We start from the raw sequence: 5000 nt of genomic DNA on the forward strand, positions 1-5000 counted from the left end.
TGTCCCTCTAAGAAGAAAAGTAATCGCTGACAGCACGAAGGATGTCACGCGACTAGTTAGCAGGCTAGAGTCTCGTTCGTTATCGGAATTAACCAGACAAATCGCTCCACCAACTAAGAACGGCCATGCACCACCACCCACCGAATCAAGAAAGAGCTATCAATCTGTCAATCCTTCCGGTGTCCGGGCCTGGTGAGGTTTCCCGTGTTGAGTCAAATTAAGCCGCAGGCTCCACTCCTGGTGGTGCCCTTCCGTCAATTCCTTTAAGTTTCAGCTTTGCAACCATACTTCCCCCGGAACCCAAAAGCTTTGGTTTCCCGGAGGCTGCCCGCCGAGTCATCGGAGGAACTGCGGCGGATCGCTGGCTGGCATCGTTTATGGTTAGAACTAGGGCGGTATCTGATCGCCTTCGAACCTCTAACTTTCGTTCTTGATTAATGAAAACATACTTGGCAAATGCTTTCGCTTCTGTTCGTCTTGCGACGATCCAAGAATTTCACCTCTAACGTCGCAATACGAATGCCCCCGCCTGTCCCTATTAATCATTACCTCGGGTTCCGAAAACCAACAAAATAGAACCGAGGTCCTATTCCATTATTCCATGCACACAGTATTCAGGCGGGCTTGCCTGCTTTAAGCACTCTAATTTGTTCAAAGTAAACGTGCCGGCCCACCGAGACACTCACTCAAGAGCACCCTGGTAGGATTGCAACGGGGTCCGCCTCGGGACGCACGAGCACGCACGAGGCGCGTCGCACGCCTTCAGCTCGCCCCACCGGCAGGACGTCCCACGATACATGCCAGTTAAACACCGACGGGCGGTGAACCAACAGCGTGGGACACAAATCCAACTACGAGCTTTTTAACCGCAACAACTTTAATATACGCTATTGGAGCTGGAATTACCGCGGCTGCTGGCACCAGACTTGCCCTCCAATAGATACTCGTTAAAGGATTTAAAGTGTACTCATTCCGATTACGGGGCCTCGGATGAGTCCCGTATCGTTATTTTTCGTCACTACCTCCCCGTGCCGGGAGTGGGTAATTTGCGCGCCTGCTGCCTTCCTTGGATGTGGTAGCCGTTTCTCAGGCTCCCTCTCCGGAATCGAACCCTGATTCCCCGTTACCCGTTACAACCATGGTAGGCGCAGAACCTACCATCGACAGTTGATAAGGCAGACATTTGAAAGATGCGTCGCCGGTACGAGGACCGTGCGATCAGCCCAAAGTTATTCAGAGTCACCAAGGCAAACGGACCGGACGAGCCGACCGATTGGTTTTGATCTAATAAAAGCGTCCCTTCCATCTCTGGTCGGGACTCTGTTTGCATGTATTAGCTCTAGAATTACCACAGTTATCCAAGTAACGTGGGTACGATCTAAGGAACCATAACTGATTTAATGAGCCATTCGCGGTTTCACCTTAATGCGGCTTGTACTTGGACATGCATGGCTTAATCTTTGAGACAAGCATATGACTACTGGCAGGATCAACCAGGGAGCTGCGTCAACTAGAGCTGAGCAGCCGGCCGCCCGGGAGTGTGTCCCGGGGGCCCGCGCGAACACGCAAGCGTCCGCTCAATTATTCTGCAAACAGGAGGAGGCTGAGCTCCCCTGCACCATACACCTCGAAACCCTCTCAGGTCCCGGCGGCGCGCAGCGCCGTCCTAAGTACTTGGTCGGGTTCGAGAGAGGCGCAATCGCCCGGAGTTTGGCGAGTAGACGCTTTAGGTGCGACCACCCGTGCTCCCAACTGAGCTTGCCGCTGCCGACAGAGGCCCGGGAGCGTGCTGTCGTGGCATTGCCGGCGGGAGACAACACGCGCCACCTACGGTGACCGGCAGCTCCAACGCCAGCGCCACAGAAGGACAAAAGCCCCACTTGGGTGCCGAAGCGAACTCTCCCAGCACAGCGCACGCGCCAACACGTCCGCACAGCTGCGATACAAACCACCTGCGAGAACCGCAGAGGCGACCGAGCAGCAGACGGCGTCGCGGCGCCGAGCGCCGGGCGGCGGCGCATCCTCAGCGCACACAGTCCTCAATCGGACCAGCACACTGCAGATGTCCACCGCGCTTCGCACCGGGCCCGCGAGGACCTACTTTGGCCGCACGGCGCCGCGTGCAGGGTGCGCCGGCGCGCAGCTGCGCCGCCTGCCGCCTCCGTCGGCCGGCGCGCCTGCCACTGGCCGCCCCCACCAGCCGGCTGTAGCGCGTGCGCCCACGCACCGCGCGGCCAGCACGCCGGGAGGCCCCCCCTCACCGGCCGGGGACGGTCCCACCCAGCCACCGCCGCGTATCGCTTCACACCCAGATGCCATTCACGTTCGTGGGCATGGTGGGTATCGCTGGAACAACCGGTTGGTAGCTCAACCGATCGTCGCCATCACTGATTCACCTCTAGCGAGAACAACCGCACCACAACGGTTTACCAGTTGTTCATTTGCGTAACGTCACCAGCAAACGTAGGCGTCCATCGCCATTTGCAAATTCAACGATTGTTGCATGCCTGTGTCAGGTGTCACGACACACTATGTCTGCCCACATACACGCAACAACATGTGCACGCTTCGCGAACACGTGGAAGGTGGCCCCCGTACGTATGCGATGTCCATTGCGCGAACGACTGTCAACCGGCCTCTGTCGCATGTCGCAGATGTGGAACGCAGTGCACCATGCTATCACGGTGTGTGAGAAGAGACGACTACGTCTGACAACACGCGCCACTACATCAACAGACGGCTCATGCTGATCGCCATCCAGGGCATACCACACTGCAATCCAGCTCTTATAGGGAGACGACACGTAGCTGAGTGCACAACATTTGGACCGCATGGTTCGCCGTTGTTGGCGCAGTCGTTGTACGGTCACATGTACCACGATGTATCATTCAGTACATGAGGACCAATGTGCAGTACAGTGTGTGATTTGGACGTACAACATCAGCGGACAGTTGACACAGGCCGTACCACAGCGTAGGCTACGTGCTTCGCCATGCGAATGCCAATGAACAACTGCAAATGCCAATGAACAACTGCAAAGGGCATTGAGCATGTACGTCCCGCTGCCATCCACATTACAGTGTATAGCTGCAAGGTGTTTAACATGAAGCGATACACTGGGGACCGGGCAGTGCGAGTAGCAAACTATATTGCGGGGGTTGCAGTTAGGCAACACTACACTAATTTAACGCGTCGTATGACAATTACAGAGCAGGTTAAGGCCCAACGTGTGTTGGGTTAAGGCCCAACGTGTGTTGGGTTAAGGCCCAACGTGTGTTGGGTTAAGGCCCAACGTGTGTTGGGTTAAGGCCCAACGTGTGTTGGGTTAAGGCCCAACGTGTGTTGGGTTAAGGCCCAACGTGTGTTGGGTTAAGGCCCAACGTGTGTTGGGTTAAGGCCCAACGTGTGTTGGGTTAAGGCCCAACGTGTGTTGGGTTAAGGCCCAACGTGTGTTGGGTTACAGCGCAATATGGGTTACGTTAAGGGGCAATATAGGTTAGGTTAAGGTACGATATAGGTTAGGTTAAGGTACGATATAGGTTAGGTTAAGGTACGATATAGGTTAGGTTAAGGTACGATATAGGTTAGGTTAAGGTACGATATAGGTTAGGTTAAGGTACGATATAGGTTAGGTTAAGGTACGATATAGGTTAGGTTAAGGCGCAACGTGGGTTAGGTTACGGCGCAACGTAGGTTAGGTTACGGCGCAACATAGGTTAGGTTACGGCGCAACATAGGTTAGGTTACGGCGCAACATAGGTTAGGTTAAGGCGCAACATAGGTTAGGTTAAGGCGCAACATAGGTTAGGTTAAGGCGCAACATAGGTTAGGTTAAGGCGCAACATAGGTTAGGTTAAGGCGCAACATAGGTTAGGTTAAGGCGCAACATAGGTTAGGTTAAGGCGCAACATAGGTTAGGTTAAGGCGCAACATAGGTTAGGTTAAGGCGCAACATAGGTTAGGTTAAGGCGCAACATAGGTTAGGTTAAGGCGCAACATAGGTTAGGTTAAGGCGCAACATAGGTTAGGTTAAGGCGCAACATAGGTTAGGTTAAGGCGCAACATAGGTTAGGTTAAGGCGCAACATAGGTTAGGTTAAGGCGCAACATAGGTTAGGTTAAGGCGCAACATAGGTTAGGTTAAGGCGCAACATAGGTTAGGTTAAGGCGCAACATAGGTTAGGTTAAGGCGCAACATAGGTTAGGTTAAGGTGCAATATAGGTTAGGTTAAGGCGCAATATAGGTTAGGTTAAGGCGCAATATAGGTTAGGTTAAGGCGCAATATAGGTTAGGTTAAGGCGCAATATAGGTTAGGTTAAGGTACCGTATAGGTTAGGTTAAGGTACAGTATAGTTTAGGTTAAGGTACACATTGTTGTAAGGAGAGGTGTAATGGGGGGGGGGGCGGCCGGTCGGTTTGTTGATTGTGATTATAGTAAGTGGATGCCTGCAGCATCATCTGATTTGCCACGTCAGGATACACCTTTGGCTCATGACAGGCGGCGCTCCGATTCCATGCTTGTGGGAGACCTGTGTCTTTCATTCCTGCCATTGTTTGTGTGCTGTGAGAGGGGGCAGTATTGTGATGTTGGGTGCACCCCTGTGTAGGACATGTGTGGGTGTTGGTGGCTTAGCTGAGCAATGGTGGTTGTCGGGAGGGTGGGATATTCCGTTTTCTTAGTGGACCTCCCAGTCTGGTTATGACAGTGTGGATTGTCTCATGTGGCGGAGAGGATGCACTGGGTGTTGTTCCATGCTGGTGCTTACATATTGTCTGTGTGCGTGTTACAGGCGGAGAGTAGTGCGTGATAAGAGTGTGTGGCTGACGTGTGGTTGTGATTGTGAGCAGAGTCTTTCAGCATGTATACGGACAGTTGTATATATTATCTGTATTCTGATGGGTCCATCTATTACTAATCAGCGCCGTGTATACGTTTAATCCGGTTCCAGTCGAAACTGTTGTATCTCTGTACATTAGTGCCACGGCGAGCGCGCTATGTA

General features: G+C 53.0%; 1 non-coding gene across 1 annotated transcript in view; it reads right to left on the reverse strand.

Moving 5' to 3' along the window:
* The window catches only part of LOC124608811, a 1910-nt gene extending 410 nt beyond the window's left edge, over positions 1 to 1500 (reverse strand). The window contains exon 1 of the ribosomal RNA XR_006979375.1: positions 1 to 1500. This exon is cut by the window's left edge and continues 410 nt beyond it. This is a non-coding gene — a ribosomal RNA (small subunit ribosomal RNA).
* Between the last annotated feature and the right edge of the window lie 3500 nt (positions 1501 to 5000).

This window comes from Schistocerca americana, chromosome 3, assembly GCF_021461395.2.
Source record: "Schistocerca americana isolate TAMUIC-IGC-003095 chromosome 3, iqSchAmer2.1, whole genome shotgun sequence".
Taxonomy (NCBI): domain Eukaryota; kingdom Metazoa; phylum Arthropoda; class Insecta; order Orthoptera; family Acrididae; genus Schistocerca; species Schistocerca americana.